The sequence below is a fragment of the Triticum urartu genome, chromosome 2A (genome assembly GCF_056163025.1).
Source record: "Triticum urartu cultivar PI428250 chromosome 2A, HENAU_Tu73, whole genome shotgun sequence".
In the NCBI taxonomy this organism is placed as follows: domain Eukaryota; kingdom Viridiplantae; phylum Streptophyta; class Magnoliopsida; order Poales; family Poaceae; genus Triticum; species Triticum urartu.
In genome coordinates this window covers 408,316,205-408,343,429 of record NC_141874.1, presented here as the reverse complement: position 1 = coordinate 408,343,429, position 27,225 = coordinate 408,316,205, and the positions used below count along the sequence as shown (strand labels likewise).

The 27,225-nt window shown below is 43.8% G+C and overlaps 1 long non-coding RNA gene across 2 annotated transcripts; it reads right to left on the bottom strand.

Moving 5' to 3' along the window:
• Positions 1 to 17,453: 17,453 nt before the first annotated feature.
• Positions 17,454 to 23,201, bottom strand: LOC125537531 (uncharacterized). 2 transcript variants are annotated; one of them, XR_015616568.1, is made up of 3 exons: positions 20,313 to 23,201; positions 20,134 to 20,197; positions 17,454 to 20,043 (listed from the first exon to the last, which is right to left on the bottom strand). It is a non-coding gene; the product is annotated as an uncharacterized LOC125537531 (long non-coding RNA). The 2 variants fall into 2 exon arrangements; XR_015616569.1 differs by having other exon boundaries at positions 20,318 to 23,201.
• Between the last annotated feature and the right edge of the window lie 4,024 nt (positions 23,202 to 27,225).

Here is a 27,225-nt window from a genome sequence, read left to right as displayed (position 1 = left end):
AGGCACGTCGGATTGTTCGCAAGTCCAAAGCTTTCACTATGATGGGCGACCAGCTATACAGGAAAAGTGTCATCTGTGTGGCTCAACGCTACATTTCCCTAGAAGAAGGTCGATTGATCCTAGAAAAGATCCACTTGGGAACTTGTGGGCACCAGCCGTCCTCTCGGACAATCGTGGCTAAATCTTACCAAGACGGTTTTTACTGGCCACATGCCAACGAAGTTGCCAAAGAGATAGTCCATTATTGCACCTGTTGTCAGTTCTACGCAAACTTGGCACGTAGACCCGCGTTTGCTTTGAAGACTATCCCACTCGTCTGTTCGTTTGCAGTCTGGGGACTCAACGTGGTGGGTCGCCTCAGGATAGGGACGAGTGGGTTCACTCATTTGCTTGTTGCAGTCGACAAGTTCACCAAGTGGATCGGAGCCAAGCCCATTAAGAAGCTGGATTCTTAGACAATCATTAAGTTTTTGAAAGAGTTAGTCTTTAGATACGGAGTCCCCCATAGCATCACTACTAACAATGGCTCAAACTTTGACTCAGAAGAGTTCAGAGCATTGATACGTCTCCAACGTATCTATAATTTTTGATTGTTACATGCTATTGTATTATCTGTTTTGGATGTTTTATATGCAATAATATGCTATTTTATATGATTTTTGGGACTAACCTATTAACCTAGAGCCAGTGCCAGTTTATGTTCTTTCGTTGTTTTAGAGTTTCGCCGAAAAGGAATAACAAACGTAGTCCCAACAGAATAAAACTTTTGCGATGATTTTTCTTGGACCAGAAGACACCCAGGAGACTTGGAGTGCAAGTCAGAAGAGCCACGAGGCGACCATAAGGGTGGGGGGCGCGCCCCCAACCTTGTGGGCCCCTTGGTGACCCCCTGACCTAGATCTTCCTCCTACATATACACATATACCCCAAAAACTTCCAGGGGAGCCACGAAACAACTTTTCCACCGCCGCAACCTTCTGTACCCGTGAGATCACATCTTGGGGCCTTTTCCGGCATCCTGCCGGAGGGGGATTCGATCACGGGAGGCTCCTACATCAACACCATGGCCTCTCCGATGAAGCGTGAGTTGTTTACCACAGACCTACGGGTCCATAACTAGTAGCTAGATGGCCTTTTCTCTCTCTTTGATTCTCAATACAAAGTTCTCCTCGATGTTCGTGGAGATCTATTCGATGTAATACTCTTTTGCGGTGTGTTTGCCGAGATCCGATGAATTATGGATTTATGATGAGCTTATCTATGAATATTATTTGAATCTCCTCTGAATTCTTTTATGCATACTTTGATACATTTGCAAGTCTCTTCGAACTATCGATTTGGTTTGGCCAACTAGATTGGTTTGTCTTGCAATGGGAGAAGTGCTTATCTTTGAGTTCAATCTCGCGGTGCTCGATCCTAGTGACAGAAGGGGAACTGACACGTATTGTATTGTTTCCATCGAGGATAAAAAGATGGGGTTTTCGTCATATTGTTTGAGTTAATTCCTCTACATCATCTCATCTCGCTTAAGGCGTTACTCCGTTCTTCATGAACATAATACTCTAGATGCATGCTGGATAGCGGTCGATGTGTGGAGTAATAGTAGTAGATGCAGAATCGTTTTGGTCTACTTGACACAGACGTTATTCCTATATTCATGATCATTGCCTTAGATATCGTCATAACTTTGTGCTTTTCTATCAATTGCTCGGCAGTAATTTGTTCACCCACTGTAATATCTTCTATCTTGAGAGAAGCCTCTAGTGAAACCTATGGCCCCCGGGTCTATTTTCCATCATATAAGTTTCTGATCTACAATTCTAGTCTCCTATTTACTTTCTTTTGCAATCTTTACTTTTCGTTTCATAAACCAAAAATACCAAAAAATATTACTTTACCATTTATCCATCTCTATCAGATCTCATGTTGCAAATAACCATGAAGGGATTGACAACCCCTTTATCGCGTTGGGTGTAAGGTTGGTGTTTGTCTGTGTAGGTATTCGGTGGCTTGTGTGTTATCTCCTACTGGATTGATACCTTGGTTCTCAAAACTGAGAGAAATACTTACGCTACTTTGCTGCATCACCCTTTCCTCTTCAAGGGAAAAACCAACGCAAGCTCGAGAGGTAGCAAGAAGGATTTCTAGCGCCGTTGCCGAGGAGATCTACGTCAAGCCGAGACATACCAAGTACCCATCATAAACTCTCATCCCTTGCATTACATTATTCGCCGTTCACCTCTCGTTTTCCTCGCCCCCACTTCTAAAACGATTTTTGAAAAGATTCGCCTTTCCTTCGCCCTTCTTCCGTTCGTCTTCTTCACTTGCATTTTGTGTGCTCGTGTGTTGGATTGCTTGCTTTGTCACGATGGCTCAAGATAATACCAAATTATGTGATTTTTCCAACACCAACAACAATGATTTTATTAGTACTCCAATTTCTCCCGATGCTAATGCGGAATCTTGTGAAATTAATATTGCTTTGTTGAATCTTTTTATGAAACATCAATTTTCCAGCCTTCCTAATGAAGATGTCGCATCCCATCTTAATAATTTCATTGATTTGTGCGATACGCAAAAGAAAAAAGATGTGGATAATGATATTGTTAAGTTTAAGCTATTTCCATTCTCGCTTAGGGATCGCGCTAAAACTTGGTTTTCATCTTTGCCTAAAAATAGTATTGATTCATGGAATAAGTGTAAAGATGCTTTTATTTTCAAGTACTTTCCTCCCACTAAGATCATCTCCCTTAGGAACGATATTATGAATTTTAAGCAACTTGATCCTGAAAATGTTGCACAATCTCGGGAGAGGATGAAATTGATGATTAGAAATTGCCCTACTCATGGTTTGAATTAGTGGATGATTATACAAAAAATTTATGCCACATTGAATTTTGCTTCTAGAAATCTTTTAGATTCAGCCACGGGAGGCAATTTTATGGAAATTACTTTAGGAGAAGCTACTAAACTGTAACACCCCGGATATGACTTACCCAATTTGTACTCCAACTCTTGCCGTTTCCGGCGTTAAGTTATTTTATTTTCTCGGGTTCGGGTCTTTGTCTCCGTGTGTTGTTATCGTTGTCATGCATCTCATATCATGTCATCATGTGCATTGCATTTGCTTACGTATTCATCTCATGCATTCGAGCATTTTCCCCGTTGTCCGTTTTGCATTCCGGCGCTTCGTTCTCCTCCGGCGGTCATTTCTAGCTTTCTTTCATGTGTGGGGATTAAACATTTCCGGATTGGACCGAGACTTGCCAAGCGGCCTTGGTTTACTACCGGTAGACCGCCTGTCAAGTTTCGTATCATTTGGACTTCGTTTGATGCTCTAACGGTTAACCGAGGGACCGAGAAGGCCTTGTGTGTGTTGCAGCCCAACACCCCTCCAATTTGGCCCAAAACCCACCAAAACCTGCTTCATCACCTCGGTCGTTCGATCACGATCGCGTGGCCGAAAACCGTGCTCAATTTGGAGCTCCCTAGCTCCTCCTAACTCTATAAATAGACCCCCTCCCGAAATTCGCGGATCTCCTCTCACCCTAAACCCTAGACCCTTCCTCCGTCGCCGCTGGACGTGTCCGGACGGAGCCGGACAGCGTCTGCCCGCCACCGCCGCCCCAACCATGTGCTGCCACGTGGCCTGCCGCCGCCTACCTCCGCTGAGGCCCGCGCGGCCCGCCTCCGGCCCCCGCGGCCCATCCGCGGCGCGCCGCCAGGCCCCTCGTCCGCCTCCTCTCGCCCGCGGCTGCCTGCCCGCACCGACGCCGCGCCGCCGCGCCGGCCTTCCGCTCTGCCACCGGAGCCGCCCCGCTCTGGCAGCCCCTCGCTGGCGCCGTACCAGGCCGCCGCGGCCACCGCCGCACCCCGACGCCGAGCGCCGCCCCGCTGCCGAAGCTCGCCGGGGACCGCGGCCACCATCGCCGCCCCGACCCCGCGCACCTCGCCGGCCTTCTTCTGGTGTCCTCCCAGCCGGCGACCTTGGATCCGCCGCCGGTGAACAGTGCTTCGCGAGATCCAGATCCGGATGAACAGTAAACCCTAGGTGGTTTATTTCTTCTAAGTCCTCGAAATCGCAGATCCATGTGCTCCTGTTCATAGCATCGTATCTTTGCATCCATAACTCCGTTTTTGGCATATAGCATATCACAATGTTCATCTCAGAGAGTACATCATTTCATTCCATTGCATCATTTTCATTTGAGTTCATCTTGATGCTCGAAATGCTGTTAGAAGAGGGCTACTTGAGATATTTGTCAGATCTGTTACTCCATTTAGCTTTTTGTCATTTTTGCCATGATTAGTGTGTGCATGATATGCCCATGAGCTCTACATATGTTTTGTTAAGGGTTTTGCCATCTTTCCAGAGGTGCAACCCATGTATTTTTGTGATGTGTGTGGTGACTAGCACGAGCTTGCCAAGTGAGGCACTTGGTAATTCTGTTTTCAGGGACTTATCATTTCCACTAAGTCCTTGAGCTGTTTAGTTCATGATGCCATATGTCCATGTTGATTCCTTGTGATCCGTGCCTCTTTTGAGGATGATCAGTAAGGATGTTTTGTTAATCTTGTAGTGCTCTATCCATCCATATCTTTGTTTGCAATTATGGAGGACCCTAGCTTGAGTCAATCGAGCTCTACTTTTGCTACTTTGTGAATCTGGGCATATTGTCAACTTGTTTGCAATTTTGTCGATGTTGTTGTAGTTGATCCGTGCATTCTATGTTGTTGTTCTTGCCATGTCTAGTTTGCATTTTGTGTGTTCTTGATAGATGTATGCTTATCTTGTCATGACTTGCACCGTAGTGAGTGCATCGAGCTCGTAAACATGCCTACTTGAGTTATGTTTCAGCATGTGCCAGTTTTCACTAAGTCTGAAATCTGATTATGTTTTTGCCATGTTCACATGCTTGTTTGTATATTTTCTGATCCCTTTTGGCCCAAGGTCACTAAGGGACTTTTGTTAAGATATTTTAGTAGCTCCATGCCATGCTTTACTTTGCCATGTTCAGGTTCTGTAGCATGTAGTTTTGTTGCTCCGAAGAATGCTACTTGATCTGAAATTCCAGACAAGTGTTTATTTCACTAAGTCTGAAATATGTTTGCCATATGCATTTTTGCCATGCTTGTTTGAACCTGTTCATGGATGAATTGGCCGTAGCTCAGTGCTAGACTTTTGTTAAGCATCTTGAATGCATCCCTGCCATGCATTTTGTTGTCATGTTTGGGTGCTGTAGCATGTTCATCTCATTGCGTTTAGATGGCTACTTGCTGTAAATCACAGACCGGTGTCATATTTGTTTTGCTTGCCATTTCCAAACCGTAACTCCGATTCCGGTGATATTTATGTCATTTCCAAGCAATTTCATCTCATCTTTCGAGTGGCACACTTGGATTTCCAAGTTGAGGCCAGGTTCATGCATTCCTTGTCACATCTTGCATATGCATCCCGCATCGCATCACGCATAGCATACCATCCTTGCATCATGTTGTTTGATCCTTGCACGTGGTTGATTGTGTCCTTGTTGCTTGTTTGTCTTGTTTGGGTAGAGCCAGGAGACGAGTTCGTTAACGAGGAGCCCGTTGAGTTTGCTTTCGAGGATCCAGTCAACTCTGACAACTGTGCAGGCAAGATGATCATACCCTCGAAATCACTACTATCTTTGCTATGCTAGATTGCTCGCTCTTTTGCTATGCCAATGCTACGATGCCTAACATTTGCTTTCAAGCATCCCAAATTGCCATGTCAAACCTCTAACCCACCTTGTCCTAGCAAACCGTTGATTGGCTATGTTACCGCTTTGCTCAGCCCCTCTTATAGCGTTGCTAGTTGCAGGTGAAGATTGAAGGCCGTTCCTTGTTGGAACATTTATTTACTTGTTGGGATATCATTATATTATCTTGCTATTTTAATGCATCTATATACTTGGTAAAGGGTGGAAGGCTCGGCCTCTCGCCTAGTGTTTTGTTCCACTCTTGCCGCCCTAGTTTCCGTCATATCGGTGTTATGTTCCCGGATTTTGCGTTCCTTACGCGGTTGGGTTATAATGGGAACCCCTTGATAGTTCGCCTTGATTAAAGCTTTTCCAGCAATGCCCAACCTTGGTTTTATCATTTTCCACCTAGCCTCTTTTTTCCTTGGGTTTCCGGAGCCCAAGGGTCATCTTATTTTAACCCCCCCGGGCCAGTGCTCCTCTGAGTGTTGGTCCACCTGTCAGCTGCCGGTGGCCACCAGGGGCAACTCTGGGTTGGCCTACCCGTACCTAGGACAATCTGAGTGTGCCCTGAGAAAGAGATATGTGCAGCTCCTATCGGGATTTGTCGGCACATTCGGGCGGTGTTGCTGGTCTTGTTTTAACCTGTCGAATTGTCTTGAAGAACCGAGGTACCGAGTCTGATCGAAACGTCTCGGGAGGAGGTCTATTCCTTCGTTAACCGTGAGAGCTTGTCATGGGCTAAGTTGGGACTCCCCTGCAGGGATTTGAACTTTCGAAAGCCGTGCCCGCGGTTATGGGCAGATGGGAATTTGTTAATGTCCGGTTGTAGATAACTTGAACCTTAATTTAATTAAAATGCATCAACCGAGTGTGTTACCGCGATGGCCTCTTCTCGGCGGAGTCCGGGAAGTGGACACGGTGTTGGAGTAATGTTTGCGCAGGTTGCTCTCTAGATTCTCGCTCGCGCTTTGCCTCCTCTTCTCGCTCTCTTTTGCGAATAAGTTAGCCACCACATATGGTAGTCGCTTGCTGCAGCTCCACTTATATATTTACCTTGCCTTACCTATAAGCTTAAATAGTCTTGATCGTGAGGGTGCGAGATTGCTGAGTCCCTGTGGCTCACAGATTACTATTACACCAGATGCAGGGCCTGATGATTCCGCTCCAGGTGACGCGCTCGAGCTTAAGTGGGAGTTCGACGAGGACTCTCAACGTTACTATGTTTCTTTTCCTGATGATCAGTAGTGGTGCCCTGTTGGGGGTGATCGGGACCATGTCGCTTGTTGGGTTGTCTTTTATTTTGGCGCCGTAGTCGGGCAATGAGTGTTTGGATGATGTAATGTTATTTATGTACTTGATTGACGTGGCGAGTGTAACCAACTATGTTATCTCCCCTTTTATTAATTATATTACATGGGATGTTTGTGAAGATTGCCTAACTTGCGACATATGCCTTCAATGCGATTATGCCTCTAAGTCGTGCCTCAACACGTGGGAGATATAGTCGCATCGAGGGTGTTACAAGTTGGTATCAGAGCCATCCCCGACCTTAGGAGCCCCCATTGCTTGATCGTTTTTAGCGGCTGAGTTGTGTCTAGAAAAAAATGTTTTGAGTCATTTAGGAATTATATATCGGAGAGTTTAGGAATTTTTTTACTTTCCAGTCTCCTCATCGCTCTGGTAAGGCATCCTGACATAGAGTTTTGACTCTTCTCTTCTCAAATTTCACTAAAAAAAATTTTAGGATCACGCGGGTATCTTGGAATCGTTCCGATGGTTTTATGATGAGAACATTGTCTTGGTGCCTCCTGTCAGGGGTTTTGTGGAAGTGTCCCGGGGAGTTGAGCTCTGAGGTGTTGTCGTCATAATTTTATCGTTGCAATTCTGGAATACCTGAGTTTAGTACGCCGACATCGAAAATCTCTTTTATGCAGTTCGTTGGTGAGATAACCTCGACGCCACCCAGTACTGGGGCGGGAGTTCGGGAGTATCGCCATAACTTGTATAACGGATGCTTTTCGAAGGTTGAGGTAGATGGTTTCCGAAGTTTTTTCTCGGTTATGTGTTGAAGGATGGATACAGCTGGATGTAGGATTTGCTAGAATTGGGTGAGATATTATGCTTCCCCTGTATCCCCAACACCTGATTGCATAACCGGAAAGGTTCGGGAGTTTCATAGGTGGGAATTCTTGTAGCTCTAGTTCTTCTTCCACGGATATTGGTTTGAGATTGGGATTTCTTATCGATTATTCGTTCTTGATCCGTACCTTGTTGATTTATTTTTCTACCTTAATTCTAAGTGGCTTCTCAATTTATGGATATGTGACCATTTCAAGAGGAATGCATTCGTTCATTTTGTGCGGATGTGAAGGCTATATGTTGCAATTTTCATTCCGTTGGATTCAGCTGCAATATGTGTCTATCAATGTGCTAATGGATGTCAACCTCTTCAGGATGGCTCCTCCAACACGCACGACTCCGAATCCTGAACCGCCACCACCTCCACCTCCTCCGGAGACATGGCAAGCTGTGATGGCTGCAACCAATGCAAACACACAGTTGATCATGCAAATTCTCCAAGAGCGCAATCAAGGCAACCAAGGGAATCAAGGCAACAATCAGGATCACTTTGCTACACTCAACCAGTTCCTTGCTAACGGGCCAAAGACTTTCAGCAATTGTGTTGAGGCAACCGATGCTGACGATTGGCTTGTGGATCTGTGCAAGCATTTCGAGTGCAGTAACATCAGGCCTGAGGACTTTGTTAAGTTCGCTTCCTTCCAACTCAAAGATCAAGCTGCAGAATGGTTCCAGCAGTACAAGGATTCTAGAGGTGGACGTGTTATCACTTGGGATGAATTCCGTCAAGATTTCCAAGCTCATCATATCCCTCAGAGCGTGGTTGAAAGTAAGTGTGAGGAATTCCGCAACCTGCAGCAAGGCTCTTTGTCTGTCTATAACTACAACAAGTTGTTCCAGAAGCTCGCCCGCTTTGCCAAGCAGGACGTACCTAATGAGAAGAGCATGATATACCAGTTCAGGGGTGGTCTCAGAGAAGAAATTCAGCTAGCTCGTGTCCTCTTTGAGCCCTTGAGGTACGATGAGTTCTACAACATGGCACTGAAGCAAGAGGCTGCTCAGTTGAGGTGTGATGCTTCCAAGAAGCGAGTCAGAGATACTACTCCTTCTTCCTCTACTCAAGTGGCCAAGCAGCAGAAGTATTGGCTTCCTCCTCCTCCGTTTCGTCAGCCGTATCAGCAGAAGAGCAAAGGTGGCAGTGGTTCTTCCCACCCACCCAACCCTGGCTTTCAGAACATGACTTCGTCTCAACCTCCAAGATCGAGTGCTCCGTATCACCGTCCGCTTTCAGAGGTCACATACAACAAGTGCCAACAGAAGGGTCACTATGCCAACAAGTGTTTCAACCAGAGGCGTCTTCCTCCTCCTCCTGTCAGATCGGCAAGTACAGCTGTGGTCAAGCATAACCCCAAGCATGCCAAGGTCAACTTGATGAATGCAGCTCAGGCAGAGGACTCATCAGATGTCATCATGGGTAACCTTCCTGCTAATGATATTCCAGCTAAAGTTCTTTTTGACACTGGTGCATCGCATTGTTTCATCTCGAGACCGTTTACATCTAGGCATGAATTAGTTTCACAAGTTTTGCCTAGTCCTTTAGCAGTTGTCTCTCCCGGTAAGCGCATGCATGCTAACTCCATCGTTCCGGATGTTACTGTCACTTTGGGTGACTACAAGTTTCTATCTTCTCCAACGGTTCTTGGTGACTTGGATATTGATCTTATTCTCGGAATGGATTGGCTTTCTAAGCACAAGGCACATCTTGATTGTGCAGCCAGGCAGATTCAATTGACTCATTCGTCTGAGGATGTAATTGTCTTTGCCGCTCGGGATAATACCATCCGTCTGTTTTCTCTCAATGAGAAGGGTGAACTCGATGCTATCTCGCAAATTCCAGTCGTTTGCGAATATCAAGACATCTTTCCAGAAGAGCTTCCAGGAATGCCTCCACACCGGCCAGTTGAATTCGTAATTGATCTTGAGCCCGGCACGGAACCTGTGTGCAAGCGTCCTTACAAGCTTGGACCTGAGGAGTTGAAGGAGCTGAAGAAGCAACTCGATGTTCAAGAAAGAATGGGTCTCATCCGGCCTAGTTCTTCTCTGTGGGGTTGTGGTGTTCTTTTTGTGAAGAAGAAGGATGGAACGGACCGACTTTGTGTTGATTACCGTCCATTGAACAAGAAGACCATCAAGAACAAATACCCACTTCCCAATATCAATGAGCTGTTCGAACAACTCAAAGGTGCCCAAGTATTCTCCAAGCTTGATCTGCGTATGGGTTATCATCAGATTCGAATCCGTGAGCAAGATATTCCCAAGACGGCTTTCAGGACAAGCTATGGTTCATATGAATACACTGTCATGTCTTTTGGCCTCGTCAACGCTCCTCCGACGTTCTCTCGCATGATGAACTTTATCTTCAATGCCTACACCAATGACTTCGTTTTGGTCTATCTCGACGACATTCTGGTTTTCTCGAAGAACAAGGAAGATCATGCCAAGCATTTGCGTTTGGTGCTCGATAAGCTCAAGGAACATCAGTTCTACGCCAAGTTCTCCAAGTGCGAATTTTGGCTCGATGAGGTTCTTTATCTTGGTCATATCATCTCTGCCAAGGGCATTGCCGTGAATCCTGAGAAGGTGTCTGCAATTGTGAATTGGGAACCTCCTCAGAACGTCAAGCAACTCCGTAGCTTCCTCGGTCTCGCAAGCTATTGCCGAAGATTCGTTGAAAACTTTTCTAAGATCGTGAAGCCTCTCTCTAATCTTCTCCAGAAGCACGTCAAGTATGTTTGGTCTCCGGAGTGTGACATTGCTTTCAACACTTTGAAAGAGAAATTGATCACTGCTCCAGTTCTGACTCCGCCTGATGAATCCAAGCCGTACGAGGTCTTTTGTGATGCCTCTCTCCAAGGTCTTGGCGCAGTGTTGATGCAAGAGAAGAAAGTTGTTGCTTATACCTCTCGCCAGTTGAAGCCCAATGAGAAGAACTACCCCACTCATGATCTCGAGTTGGCGGCAGTTGTGCATGCTCTTTTGACTTGGAGACATCTCTTATTGGGAAGAAAGGTGGACATTTTCACTGATCACAAGAGTCTCAAGTACATCTTCACTCAGCCTAATCTCAACCTCAGGCAAACTCGATGGGTCGAAATGATTCAAGAGTATAATCCGAGTATCGAGTATACTCCAGGCAAGGCCAATGTGATTGCTGACGCATTGAGCAGGAAGGCTTACTGCAATAGTCTGATTCTCAAGCCTTATCAACCCGAGCTTTGTGAAGCTTACCGCAAACTTAATCTGCAAGTTGTTCCTCAAGGTTTCCTCGCCAACCTTCAAGTCTCTCCTACCTTGGAAGACCAGATTCGCCAAGCTCAGCTTCTTGATGCTATGGTGAAAAAGGTGAAGATTGGGATTGCGAAGAGTCAACCCAAGTACAAGTGCTACCGCCTTGATGACAAGGACACTCTCTTCTTCGAGGATCGTATTGTTGTACCCAAAGGTGACCTTCGTAAAGTGATCTTGAACGAGGCTCACAATTCTCTTCTCTCCATCCACCCTGGGAGCACGAAGATGTATCAGGACCTCAAGCAAGCTTATTGATGGACTCGAATGAAGCGCCGTACCCCTCTCAACTGGTCTGAAACCGGTGAACGTCAGCTTTTGGGTAATGACTTAATCACAGAAGCAGAGGAAATGTGCAAAGTCATTCGAGATAACTTCAAAGCAGCCCAATCCCGTCAGAAGAGCTACTATGATAGTAAGCACCGTGATTTGGCTTTCGAGATCGGAGATCATGTTTACCTCCGTGTTTCTCCTATGAAAGGTACTCGTCGCTTCGGTGTCAAAGGGAAGCTTGCCCCTAGATACGTGGGACCTTTCAAGATTGTCAGCAAGAGAGGCGACCTCGCCTATCAACTCGAGCTTCCTTCAAACTTTGCAAATGTTCATGATGTGTTCCATGTCTCTCAGCTCCGAAAGTGCTTCAAGACTCCTGACCGCACCGTCAACTTCGAGGACATTGAGCTCCAAGAAGATCTCTCCTATCGTGAGCACCCAGTTGCTATTCTTGAAGAGACTGAACGCAAGACTCGCAACAAGTCAATCAAATTTCTCAAAGTCAAGTGGTCACACCATTCCGACCGTGAAGCTACCTGGGAACGCGAGGATCACCTCCGTCTGAGTACCCGGCGTTCTTTCAGTCCTAGATCTCGGGACGAGATCCATTCGTAGTGGTGGAGTGTTGTAACACCCCGGATATGACTTACCCAATTTGTACTCCAACTCTTGCCGTTTCCGGCGTTAAGTTATTTTATTTTCTCGGGTTCGGGTCTTTGTCTCCGTGTGTTGTTATCGTTGTCATGCATCTCATATCATGTCATCATGTGCATTGCATTTTCTTATGTATTCATCTCATGCATTTGAGCATTTTTCCCGTTGTCCGTTTTGCATTCCGGCGCTTCGTTCTCCTCCGGTGGTCATTTCTAGCTTTCTTTCATGTGTGGGGATTAAACATTTCCGGATTGGACCGAGACTTGCCAAGCAGCCTTGGTTTACTACTGGTAGACCACCTGTCAAGTTTCGTATCATTTGTACTTCGTTTGATACTCCAACGGTTAACCGAGGGACCGAGAAGGCCTCGTGTGTGTTGCAGCCCAACACCCCTCCAATTTGGCCAAAACCCACCTAAACCTGCTTCATCACCTCGGTCGTTCGACAACGATCGCGTGCCCGAAAACCGTGCTCAATTTGGAGCTCCCTAGCTCCTCCTAACTCTATAAATAGACCCCCTCCCGAAATTCGCGGATCTCCTCTCACCCTAAACCCTAGACCCTTCCTCCGCCGCCGCCGAACGTGTCCGGACGGAGCCGGACAGCGTCCGCCCGCCACCGCCGCCCCAACCACGTGTTGCCACATGGCCTGCCACCGCCTCCCTCCGCCGAGGCCCGCGCGTCCCGCCTCCGGCCCCCGCGGCCCATTCGCGGCGCGCCGCCAGGCCCCTCGTCCGCCTCCTCTCGCCCGCGGCCGCTTGCCCGCACCGACGCCGCGCCGCCGCGCCGGCCTTCCGCTCCGCCACCGGAGCCGCCCCGCTCTGGCAGCCCCTCGCCGGCGCCGTACCAGGCCGCCGCGGCCACCGCCGCACCCCGACGCCGAGCGCCGCCCCGCTGCCGAAGCTCGCCGGGGACCGCGGCCACCATCGCCGCCCCGGCCCCGCGCACCTCGCCGGCCTTCTTCCGGTGTCCTCCCCGCCGGCGACCTCGGATCCGCCGCCGGTGAACAGTGCTTCGCGAGATCCAGATCCGGATGAACAGTAAACCCTAGGTGGTTTATTTCTTCTAAGTCCTCGAAATCACAGATCCATGTGCTCCTGTTCATAGCATCGTATCTTTGCATCCGTAACTCCGTTTTTGGCATATAGCTTATCAAAATGTTCATCTCAGAGAGTACATCATTTCATTCCATTTCATCATTTTCATTTGAGTTCATCTTGATGCCCGAAATGTTGTTAGAAGAGGGCTACTTGAGATATTTGTCAGATCTGCTACTCCATTTAGCTTTTTGTCATTTTTGCCATGATTAGTGTGTGCATGATATTCCCATGAGCTCTACATATGTTTTGTTAAGGGTTTTGCCATCTTTCCAGAGGTACAACCCATGTATTTTTGTGATGTGTGTGGTGACTAGCACGAGCTTGCCAAGTGAGGCACTTGGTAATTCTGTTTTTAGGGACTTAGCATTTCCACTAAGTCCTTGAGCTGTTTAGTTCATGATGCCATATGTCCATGTTGATTCCTAGTGATCCGTGCCTCTTTTGAGGATGATCAGTAAGGATGTTTTGTTAATCTTGTAGTGCTCTATCCATCCATGTCTTTGTTTGCAATTATGGAGCACCCTAGCTTGAGTCAATCGAGCTCTACTTTTGCTACTTTGTGAATCTGGGCAGATTGTCAACTTGTTTGCAATTTTGCCGATGTTGTTGTAGTTGATCCGTGCATGCTATGTTATTGTTCTTGCCATGTCTAGTTTGCATTTTGTGTGTTCTTGATAGATGTATGCTTATCTTGTCATGACTTGCACCGTAGTGAGTGCATCGAGCTCGTAAACATGCCTACTTGAGTTATGTTTCAGCATGTGCCAGTTTTCACTAAGTCTGAAATCTGATTATGTTTTTGCCATGTTCACATGCTTGTTTGTATATTTTCTGATCCCTTTTGGCCCAAGGTCACTAAGGGACTTTTGTTAAGATATTTTAGTAGCTCCATGCCATGCTTTACTTTGCCATGTTCAGGTTCTGTAGCATGTAGTTTTGTTGCTCCGAAGAATGCTACTTGATCTGAAATTCCAGACAAGTGTTTATTTCACTAAGTCTGAAATCTGTTTGCCATATGCATTTTTGCCATGCTTGTTTGAACCTGTTCATGGATGAATTGGCCGTAGCTCAGTGCTAGACTTTTGTTAAGCATCTTGAATGCATCCCTGCCATGCATTTTGTTGTCATGTTTGGGTGCTGTAGCATGTTCATCTCATTGCGTTTAGATGGCTACTTGCTGTAAATCACAGACCGGTGTCATATTTGTTTTGCTTGCCATTTCCAAACCGTAACTCCGATTCCGGTGATATTTATGTCATTTCCAAGCAATTTCATCTCATCTTTCGAGTGGCACACTTGGATTTCCAAGTTGAGGCCAGGTTCATGCATTCCTTGTCACATCTTGCATATGCATCCCGCATCGCATCACGCATAGCATACCATCCTTGCATCATGTTGTTTGATCCTTGCACGTGGTTGATTGTGTCCTTGTTGCTTGTTTGTCTTGTTTGGGTAGAGCCAGGAGACGAGTTCGTTAACGAGGAGCCCGTTGAGTTTGCTTTCGAGGATCCAGTCAACTCTGACAACTGTGCAGGCAAGATGATCATACCCTCGAAATCACTACTATCTTTGCTATGCTAGATTGCTCGCTCTTTTGCTATGCCAATGCTACGATGCCTAACATTTGCTTTCAAGCATCCCAAATTGCCATGTCAAACCTCTAACCCACCTTGTCCTAGCAAACCGTTGATTGGCTATGTTACCGCTTTGCTCAGCCCCTCTTATAGCGTTGCTAGTTGCAGGTGAAGATTGAAGGCCGTTCCTTGTTGGAACATTTATTTACTTGTTGGGATATCATTATATTATCTTGCTATTTTAATGCATCTATATACTTGGTAAAGGGTGGAAGGCTCGGCCTCTCGCCTAGTGTTTTGTTCCACTCTTGCCGCCCTAGTTTCCGTCATATCGGTGTTATGTTCCCGGATTTTGCGTTCCTTACGCGGTTGGGTTATAATGGGAACCCCTTGATAGTTCGCCTTGATTAAAGCTTTTCCAGCAATGCCCAACCTTGGTTTTATCATTTTCCACCTAGCCTCTTTTTTCCTTGGGTTTCCGGAGCCCAAGGGTCATCTTATTTTAACCCCCCCGGGCCAGTGCTCCTCTGAGTGTTGGTCCACCTGTCAGCTGCCGGTGGCCACCAGGGGCAACTCTGGGTTGGCCTACCCGTACCTAGGACAATCTGAGTGTGCCCTGAGAAAGAGATATGTGCAGCTCCTATCGGGATTTGTCGGCACATTCGGGCGGTGTTGCTGGTCTTGTTTTAACCTGTCGAATTGTCTTGAAGAACCGAGGTACCGAGTCTGATCGAAACGTCTCGGGAGGAGGTCTATTCCTTCGTTAACCGTGAGAGCTTGTCATGGGCTAAGTTGGGACTCCCCTGCAGGGATTTGAACTTTCGAAAGCCGTGCCCGCGGTTATGGGCAGATGGGAATTTGTTAATGTCCGGTTGTAGATAACTTGAACCTTAATTTAATTAAAATGCATCAACCGAGTGTGTTACCGCGATGGCCTCTTCTCGGCGGAGTCCGGGAAGTGGACACGGTGTTGGAGTAATGTTTGTGCAGGTTGCTCTCTAGATTCTCGCTCGCGCTTTGCCTTCTCTTCTCGCTCTCTTTTGAGAATAAGTTAGCCACCACATATGCTAGTCGCTTGCTGCAGCTCCACTTATATATTTACCTTGCCTTACCTATAAGCTTAAATAGTCTTGATTGCGAGGGTGCGAGATTGCTGAGTCCCTGTGGCTCACAGATTACTATTACACCAGATGCAGGGCCTGATGATTCCGCTCCAGGTGACGCGCTCGAGCTCAAGTGGGAGTTCGACGAGGACTCTCAACGTTACTATGTTTCTTTTCCTGATGATCAGTAGTGGTGCCCTGTTGGGGGTGATCGGGACCATGTCGCTTGTTGGGTTGTCTTTTATTTTGGCGCCGTAGTCGGGCCATGAGTGTTTGGATGATGTAATGTTATTTATGTACTTGATTGACGTGGCGAGTGTAACCAACTATGTTATCTCCCCTTTTATTAATTATATTACATGGGATGTTTGTGAAGATTGCCTAACTTGCGACATATGCCTTCAATGCGATTATGCCTCTAAGTCGTGCATCGACACGTGGGAGATATAGTCGCATCGAGGGTGTTACATAAACTCCTAGATAATATTATGGTTAATTATTCTCAATGGCATACCGAAAGATCTTCCACTAGTAAAAAAGTGCATGCGATTGAAGAAATAAATGTTTTGAGTGGAAAGATGGATGCGCTTATGAAATTGTTTGCTAATAAGAGTGCTCCTATTGATCCTAATGATATGCCTTTGTCTACTTTGATTGGAAACAATAACAAATCTATGGATGTGAATTTTGTTGGTAGGAACAATTTTGGTAATAGCACGTATAGAGGTAATTTTAATCCTAGGCCGTTTCTTAGTAATTCCTATAATAAGTATGGTAATTCCTACAACAATTCTTATGGAAATTATAATAAGATGCCCTCTTAATTTGAGAATATTGTTAAATAATTTATTAATTCGCAAAAGAATTTCAATTCTTTGATTGAAGAAAAACTGCTTAAGATTGATGATTTGGCTAGGAACGTGGATAGAATTTCTCTTGATGTTGATTCTTTGAAACTTAGATCTATTCCACCTAAGCATGATATCAATGAGTCTCTCAAAGCCATGAGAATTTCCATTGATGAGTGCAAAGAAAGAACCGCTAAGATGTGTGCTAAGAAAGATTAGTTTATAAAAAGTGTGTTCTTCTAGTTTCCGTGAAAATAATGATGAAAATCTTAAAGTAATTGATGTGACTCCAATTGAATCTTTGTTTTCAAATGTAAATCTTGATAAATATGGGACTGGAGATGAGTCAACTTTAGTTAGAAGGCATCCCAATGATTCAGAGTTTTTAGATCTTGATACAAAAATTGATAAAAGTGGGATTGGAGAGGTCAAAACTTTAAGTAGCAATGAACCCACTCTTTTGGATTTCAAGGAATTTAATTATGATAATTGTTCTTTAATAGATTGTATTTCCTTGTTGCAATCCATGTTGAACTCTCCTCATGCTTATAATCAAAACAAAGCTTTTACTAAACATATCGTTGATGCTATGATGCAATTTTTTGAAGAAAAGGTTGAATTGGAAGTTTCTATCCCTAGAAAACTTTATGATGGGTGGGAACCTACTATTAAGATTAAGATTAAAGATTATGAATGCCTTGCTTTGTATGATTTGAATGCTAGTGTTTTCATGATTCCAAAAACTTTATGTGATGTGTTAGGTTTCCGTGAATTTGATGATTGTTTTTTAAATTTGCATCTTGCTGATTCCACTATTAAGAAACCTATGGTAAGAATTAATGATGTTCTTATTGTTGCAAATAGGAATTATGTGCCTGTAGATTTCATTGTTCTTGATATAGATTGCAATCCTACATGTCCTATTATTCTTGGTAGACCTTTCCTTATAACGATTGGTGCAATTATTGATATGAAAGAAGGAAACATTAGATTTCAATTTCCGTTAAGGAAAGACATGGAACACTTCCATAGAAATAAAATTAAATTCCCTTATGAATCTATTATAAGAGCCACTTATGGATTGCATGCCGAAGATGATAACTCTTAGATCTATTCGTGTTTTATGCCTAGCTAGGGGCGTTAAACAATAATGCTTGTTGGAAGGCAACCCAATTTTATTTCTTTTCTTGCTTTTAGGTCCTGTTTTGCAATAAATATTTCATCTAGCCTCTAGTTAGATGTGGTTTTGTGTGTTTAATTTGTGTGTGTGCCAAGTAAGACCTTTGGGATAGCCTACGGTGGTAGTTGATTTGATCCTGCTGAAAAATAGAAACTTTTGCGCCTAGATGATTAGTTTTCATTTTTAGCAGAAGCGCGGTACAATACTAATTCTTTTTGCAGAGGATTAATAAACAAATTGTCTAGGACTTCCTAATTTCTCAGGATTTTTGGAGTTACGAAAGTATTCGAAATCTCCAGATTTCTTCAGATTGTTTTGTTTTCGAAAGGTTCTGTTTTTCGCGTGTTGTTTGCTTATTTTGATGCATCTATGCCTAGTACCGGGGGATATGAAACATGGAAAAGTTGGAATACAGTAGATATTACACCAATACTAGTAGAATGCCCGTGCATTGCTACGGGCTACAATTCATATAAATGAACCAAAAATGATTAAGGTCGTCTTCAAGGTTGAAGCTCATTTCTTCCTCATACATCCGAGCGTTCTTGGACATCACGACGCCCAAGCATATGTGGGGGAGAAATATGGTTGTCCAGACTATCCGCCATGTTATCTCCAAGACGTGGGCCCAATACAATATCCCCACCTCACGATGCACCCCTCCCCCCCTCGGTTTCCCATCGTAGCGGGACATTTCTCGCTAGAGCCATTTCCTTTAAAAACGGATGACACCCATCTCACCTTCGCCATGGCACCCTCTCTTCTTTACAATGTACTTCCCCACGGACCGGCAAGGAGTCCTATGCCAAGCGCCCTGCTCTCCACCCTGATCCTCGGCCCCCATGTTCATGCCGATTCGCTACAACCATCAAGGGGGAGGAGGTGTGAAAAACAACACGAAAGGATTTAGGCGTGCACACAACTTAATTTGTCCTAGCAAATCTATAACACCAGTAGTTTTCAATTCATATTTTATTTTAGATTGACACTAAACCTTCTACTAAAAATATCAGACTAAATAGGAACTCAGCCGTATGTCCGTGCGCTGCTGTGGAGAAAATGCAAGTAAATGTATCAATCAGTTTATCTAAGGACATGCCTAACGTATGCCCTGTTTATCAACTTAGTTAGTAAATACTGTGGGATCGGTCACCAGAGTAATTTTTGTGCCAACCGAATTCCATGTGTGTCTTCTTCCTCTCTCCTTCGTCGTCCTCCTCCCGCTCCCGCGAGCCACCCTCTTGACTCCGGCCTAACCATTGTCTTCTTCCTTTACTTAGGCCTCCTCCTCCCGCTCCGCCTGCCTAACCATAGTCCCCTGTTTTCTTTGAGTTGATATCGAGGCTCATCAGCCGAGGCCGATGATCGTCGTGACTTCATATTATAGAGTTGTAGATGTCCTTAACATGACTGAAACTATTTGACCGTTAGCAGAGTGCCCTTAATATTTTGGGAGGACTGATGGTTTCAGGCTGTTCCTTTAGCCACTTAGTTTTTGGGACTTGTACTACATAGTTAATGAGCAAGGCAAGACTGTTAGATATCTGGGATGCCAACGGATTAGGCCCGGTAGAAGGAGCAGCAACGATGAGTTGATGCAATGATGGCATGCGTTGGAATGTGTTCCTCAGATCGTTGTGAGGACCAGATTGTTTGGCAATATATGAGGCTAAGTGTTGATCATTCTTCTGAACTTTGTACAAGACCTGAACTGTTTAGTGTAGAGTGCAAGTAACGCCTTATTTTCTTTTCATGGGGTCTCTCCTCTCAACCCTCGGCTCTCCTAGATTAGATGGTGAAGCTCTCATTGTTGCAATGGTGGTTTCTGCTACTAATCAAATCGAGGGGCCATCAGGGGTGCTCTCCTCTCAAGTCACATTAGGGGCATCACTAATAGAAGCCCTAGAAGGCTTTAACTCTTATTCAAAAGATTCTTTTTGAGGAGTTCAACCCTTGTCTAACCTAACCCGAATACATTTATACATTTAACTACCAAAAACTTGAGAAGTGTCATCCACTGCTTCAATTTCTCAAGGATAAAAAGGGACCTTCAAGCTTGTCCAGGCTAGGGCAGCGGGAGACCAGACTGCAGTTTCCTTCATCACATCCATTTTCCAGTGGAGGCTGGGAGCTATCTAGCCATGTACTTGATTTAGACACCATAACTGTGGCATGCAATTGATCCAAGAAACCACAAACCAATTCAACAATCTCTATCAAAAGAGCATAAGCACACATAAAAGAACTAACCCTACCTGAATGTTTTCTGGTCGTACCCAGTCCTCAAATGCTTGCTTTCCAGGAACGAACTTTTAGATCCTAAAACACAAATGCTTTTCAACTTGTTGATGTTTCAAGGTGTCATATTTTCCCAGAACTATTCACAATGTCTGTATGACATTGCGCAAATCTAGCGATGAGGAGTTGTTGAGACCTTACGAAGAAGAAATCATTTTGAAGCATTACAGAGTCGATATTAGCCACCATTTTAATCAGCAGCGTAGTAACATATAACGACTGGCATCGATGGGTGGACAAGCCATGTCGTGCATCAGTATGATGATCACTGCACTGCACGGCGCTTTCAACTTGAAAGAAAGTGTACATAGCAACGACTTCACCCTACACATGACGTTCCATTGTATAATTACGCCCCAATGCCATGATATTCACATGAACAACATGCACACACAAATACAACTAACCAAACATTGATATTCACCAACTAAAAGCACAGTGATTTTATTTGGTCAGAAGCACCACCAGTATGTCACTGTGCATGCAACCAAATGAATGACGGTATATTGAAAGAGGAGCAAAAAAGAGGATCCTGTCTATGACATGCATGTAAGACTCAACAAAGAACCGAACAAAAAATTATTTGCAGCCAACCATTATTACATCAGGGATATCTTGGCTAGCAACCTCTAACAAACAAAAGATCCATCGCAATTCATTACAACATCAACAACAGTTCATATTGCACTCCAACAATCAAAAGATAATATATACATAAGAATAAGCGCGTACACCTTACCTATAGTGAATGCCATTTGAATTAACCCATAGATCCATTTGAATAACACATCGAGGCCCATGAACAAGCGCGAGAAAAACCGATATCTAACAGAGTAAAAGAATCATGCCACATATTTCAACGGTATTGCATAGGAGAGCGAGAGGAACATACCTCTCCGTGGCTTGCCAATCAATTATAGATGCAGCTCTCGTCCATCTGCATTTTCTCGATCCAAAGAGTCTTGGCCTTGTTGGTTCTTGCTAGTACCTGCGTTGGAGAAGCAAACCCATCTACTAAGCGGCCTACCAAGGCGGTGACTCCTGCCCATAGGCCCCTAGATGAGGCGGGAAGGCTGGCCCGCTTAGGCATCAAGGCCGGAGCAAGAAATCCATTCGTTCAATTTAAAATCATTTTTACCTAATGTTTTTACAGGATTCTCTTTGACAAGTTTCGGTAACCTATTTTTTTTAATAAATTTAAACAACATCATCAATGCTATGAAAAATATGAAGTCTTGAGAGCTTGGGTCGCTTCACCATAGTTTTATCTTGAGCACTCATGCTCCATCATCTGACATGCAGATCCACTAGTACGCATCAGACTCAACTTTGGTAACCCGACCGCATAATCTAACATGTGATCACAACAAATCGTCATCCGGTTTGTAAGCATGGTCCACATAATAGAAAAGGATTCTTACTTTCCTAGGCCTGAGATTGTTTATCGCCGACACATCTCCAGCTTGGCCCCCCTTTGCCGTGATAGGCAGGTTGATGTCGTTCCTATACGCCACCGATAAGCCTGCATCAACCACCACTGGCCCATATCTTCTTTGTTTGGGTTTCTAGATGAACCAAATCATAATCAGATGATTATGATTTGGTTGAAATACCTTTACAAACAAATAGAGTGTGAAGTAACTCGTCTCTTTTTACAATAGAAAACAAAGAACGATTGTAGAGAAAAAAGAATCTCATTACTTTACCTCTTGTTGTTGCTTCGCTCACTGGAAGCTACACACTTGTTGTTTTGGCTGTGTCTGTATATCATGAGGAACATTAACTTCCTAGGAAACTTCATGTTTATTTCTCTTCCATCCAAGAGAAAAAAGATCAATAGAATCAATCTATCTATATACTACTTGTAGGTAATTTCCTACTCCATGCTTTTGAAATCCTGAACGCTTGCAAGGTAGTCTATTTGTTTTCGGAAATGGGCAGCTAGGCAGGTGACCAATCTCTAATTGCTTATAACACAACCTGATTAAAAAGTAAGTTCCTGATTTTTTTTCAAACTGCTAGATACGTTTGACATGGAATAACAATCTTTAAATCAAAAAACATTGCAATTTAGGAGGATAAGCATGACTTGAGTTTCCTTGTTGGAACAAATGTTCACAACATCATTATTTTGAGCAGCACACTAATTTATGCCCTTTATTTGAGTTTGATTTCACATGAAGGGTAGGTCCTCTCCAGGATTTACACATTGCAATTCTTCAACAAAATTTACAAGTAATCAAATGCAACAAAATTTCATCCCTACTGATTGAGGGTTATCAAATACTCCTCTATCATTTCCTTAGCAGTAACACTGATGTTTTCCTTAGCAACAACAACAAAAATTCATCCCTACTGCTCTAGGAGTACATCGGCACTCAAAGCAACACGGATCCTCCTCCTCTATCTTTTCTTAGAAATAATAACACAAGCACTAAAAAAGCAAACAATCACCTCATCCATGCGAGAAAAGGAGAACGTCCTCCGAAGCTCCAGTATTTACGAAGTCACTAAGTTGCATCAAATCCACATAAGCTGGAAGAAGGCACCGTGTTTCTCTGGATTCTCCGGGCGGGGAAGATAGCAGTAGGAGGAGGGAGGAGGGCTGGCGACCAAAGGGCCCTGCTCGCCGACGTCGACGACCGCTCGTTGGAGATGACCACCGCGTCGGACCCCACCGCTGGGATCTGCTCCATGGTCGACGCCGTCCTCTAGCGTTGGGCACACATAGGTAGTGTAGCCTCGCCTGGGAGGCACAGCTTCGGCCTGAGGTGGAGAGCGAGATTAGGTGGCTCGCAAAGGAGGGCCACACGTGACGACGACCTCGATCTGCATGAATTCGGCTCCGGCGACCTCGATCTGGCAGTCGCCAGGCAAGGGGGCAAGCCAGGGTGGTCCTCATTGCTTGGGCGCCGACGCATGCGGATGGGACATGGGAGACGGTCGAGCAGAGTATGGGAGAGGTGGGAGATGGATTCATGGATATATCATTGAAAAAAAGACTTCTTTCATTCTGAAAATATCGGTCGGGCTAGTGATTTCCTTCGTTCTGAAAATCTGTTTTTCTTATATAACAAATTGCACTATTGAGAGGGACGGATTGATTTGGATAATTTTGGAAAGTTAGATCCATAATTTTTATACACTTTGGAAAGTTTTGGTTTGTAATAAAAGAGAGGGATTAGTTGATCTGGATCAGTTAGGAAAGTTAATTAAAATCTGTTATTTGTTTCCTCAACATCTGTTATTTGTTTCCTAAAACAAATTGCATTAATTGGAGGGATCGATTGATTTAAATAAGTTAGGAAAGTTAGATCCGTGATTTTTTATACGTTAGGAAAGTGCTGGCTTGTAATAAAAGAGTGGAGATAAAATAAACTGACGGATAAGAAAACCTGGTGGGGTGGTGGGAGGTGGGAGAAAATAAAACCAGACGGAAATAAAACCGGAGTACCAGGCTACCAACTGCTCCATTATGAGTGGAGATAAATAAAGAATGAGTTCACAACAGTACCAAAAGTGGTGATTTATTTTCTTATACTAATAGAGCTTACGATATTTTTTGTTGAAGTTTTGTGTTGTGAAGTTTTCAAGTTTTGGGTAAGGTTTGATGGACTATGGAATAAGGAGTGGCAAGAGCCTAAGCTTGGGGATTCCCAAGGCACCCCAAGGTAATATTCAAGGATGCCAAAAATCATAAGCTTGGGAATGCCCCGGGAAGGCATCCCCTCTTTCGTCTTTGTCTATCGGTAATTTTACTTGAGGCTATATTTTTATTCACCACATGATATGTGTTTTTCTTGGAGCGTCTTGTATGATTTGAGTCTTTGTTTTTTAGTTTGCCTCAATCATCCTTGCTATATACACCTTTTTGGGAGAGACACGCATGAATCGTGGTTTATTAAAATACTCTATGTGCTTCACTTATATCTTTTGAGCTAGGCAATTTTGCTCTAGTGCTTCACTTATATCTTTTTAGAGCACGACGGTGGTTTTATTTTATAGAAATTGATGAACTCTTGTACTTCACTTATATTATTTTGAGAGTCTTTAGAACAGCATGGTAATTTGCTTTGGTTATAAAATTAGTCCTAATATGATAGGCATCCAAGAGGGATATAATAAAAACTTGTATATAAAGTGCATTGAATACTATGAGAAGTTTGATTCCTTATGATTGTTTTGATATATGAAGATGGTGATATTAGAGTCATGCTAGTAAGTAGTTGTGAATTTGAGAAATACTTGTGTTAAGGTTTGTGAGTCCCGTAGCATGCACATATGGTGAATCATTATGTAACGAAGTTGGAGCATGAGATGTTTCTTGATTGTCTTCTTTATGAGTGGCGGTCGGGGACGAGCGATGGTCTTTTCCTACCAATATATCCCCTAGGAGCATGCGCGTAGTACTTTGTTTTGATGACCAATAGATTTTTGCAATAAGTATGTGAGTTCTTTATGACTAATGTTGAGTCCATGGATTATACACACCCTCACCTTTCTGCCATTGCTAGCCTCTCTAGTACCGCGCAAATTTCACCGGTACCATAAACCCACCACATATCCTTCCTCAAAACAACCACCATACCTACCTATCATGACATTTCCATATGCATTCCGAGATATATTGCCATGCAACTTTCCACTGTTCCGTTTATTATGACATACATCATCATTGTCATATTGCTTTGCATGATCATGTAGTTGACATCGTATTTGTGGCAAAGCCACCATTCATAATTTTTATACATGTCACTCTTGATTCATTGCACATCCTGGTACACCGCCGGAGGCATTCACATAGAGTCATATTTTTGTTCTAGTATCGAGTTGTAATTCTTGAGTTGTAAGTAAATAGAAGTGTGATGATTTTCATTATTAGAGCATTGTCCCATGTGAGGAAATAAGAAAAATGAGAGAAAAAGAGAGAATGGACAATGCTACTATCCTTTTTGCCACACTTGTGCTTCAAAGTAGCACCATGATCTTTATGATATAGTCTCCTATGTTATCACTTTCATATACTAGTGGGAATTTTTAATTATAGAACTTGGCTTGTATATTCCAATGGTGGGCTTCCTCAAATGCCCTGGGTCTTCATGAGCAAGCAAGTTGGATGCACACCCACATAGTTTTATTTTTGAGCTTTCATAAACTTATAGCTCTAGTGCGTCCGTTGCATGGCAATCCCTACTCACTCACATTGATATCTATTAATGGGCATCTTCATAGCCCGTTGATACGCCTAGTTGATGTGAGACTATCTCCTTCTTTTTTGTCTTCTCCACAACCACCGTCTATTCCACCTATAGTTCTATGTCCATGGCTCACGCTCCTGTATTGCATGAAAGTTGAAAAGGTTTGAGAACATCAAAAGTATGAAAAATTGCTTGGCTTGTCATCGGGGTTGTGCATGATTTGAATATTTGTGTGATGAAGATGGAGCATAGCCAGACTATATGATTTTGTAGGGATAAGCTTTCTTTGGCCATGTTATTTTGAGAAGACAAAATTATTTTGATAGTATGCTTGAAGTATCATTGTTTTTATGTCAATATTAAACTTTTGTTTTGAATCTTATGGATCTGAACATTCATGCCACAATAAAGAGAATTACATGGATAAATATGTTAGGTAGCATTCCACATCAAAAATTCTATTTTTATCATTTACCTACTCGAGGGCGAGTAGGAATTAAGCTTGGGGATGCTTGATACGTCTCCAATGTATCTATAATTTTTTATTGTTCCATACTATTATATTATCTGTTTTGGATGTTTTATATGCATTAATATGCAATTTGATATGATTTTTGGGACTAACCTATTAACCTAGAGCCCAGTGCCAGTTTCTGTTTTCCCCTTGTTTTAGAGTTTCACAGAAAAGAAATACCAAACAGAGTCCGAACGGAATAAAACTTTCGCGATGATTTTTCTTGCACAAGAAGACACCCAGGAGACTCGGAGTGCAAGTTAGAAGAGCCATGAGGCGGCCACAAGGGTGGAGGGCGCCCCCAACCTTGTGGGCCCCTCGATGACCCCTTGACCTAGATCTTCCTCATATATATACACATATACCCCAAAAACTTCTATGGGAGCCATAAAACCACTTTTCCACCGCCGCAACCTTTTGTACCCATGAGATCCCATCTTGGGGCCTTTTCCAGCATCCTACCGGAGGGGGATTCGATCACGGAAGTCTTCTACATCAACACCATTGCCTCTTAGATGAAGCGTGAGTAGTTTACCACAGACCTACGGGTCCTTAGCTAGTAGCTAGATGGCCTTTTCTCTCTCTTTGATTCTCAATACAAAGTTCTCCTCGATGTTCGTGGAGGTCTATTCAATGTAATACTCTTTTACGGTCTGTTTGCCGAGATCCGATGAATTGTGGATTTATGATCAACTTATCTATGAATATTATTTGAATCTCCTCTGAATTCTTTTATGCATGATTTGATCTCTTTCCAAGTCTCTTCGAACTATCGATTTGGTTTGGCCAACTAGATTGGGTTTTCTTGCAATGGGAGAAGTGCTTAGCTTTGGGTTCAATCTTGTGGTGCTCGATCCTAGTGACAGAAGGGGAACCGACACGTATTGTATTGTTGCCATCGAGATAAAAAGATGGGGTTTTCATCATATTGTTTGAGTTAATTCCTCTACATCATGTCATCTTGCTTAAGGCGTTACTCTTGTTAATACTCTAGATGCATGCTGGATAGCGGTCGATATGTGGAGTAATAGTAGTAGATGCAGAATCGTTTTGGTCTACTTGACACAGACGTGATGCCTATATTCATGATCATTGCCTTAGATATCGTCATAACTTTGCGCTTTTCTATCAATTGCTCGGCATTAATTTGTTCATCCACAGTAATATCTTCTATCTTGAGAGAAGTCTCTAGTGAAACCTATGGCCCCCGGGTCTATTTTCCATCATACAAGTTTCCGATCTACAATTCTAGTCTCCTATTTACTTTCTTTTGTAATTTTTTACTTTTCGTTTCATAAACCAAAAATACCAAAAATATTACTTTACCGTTTATTTAT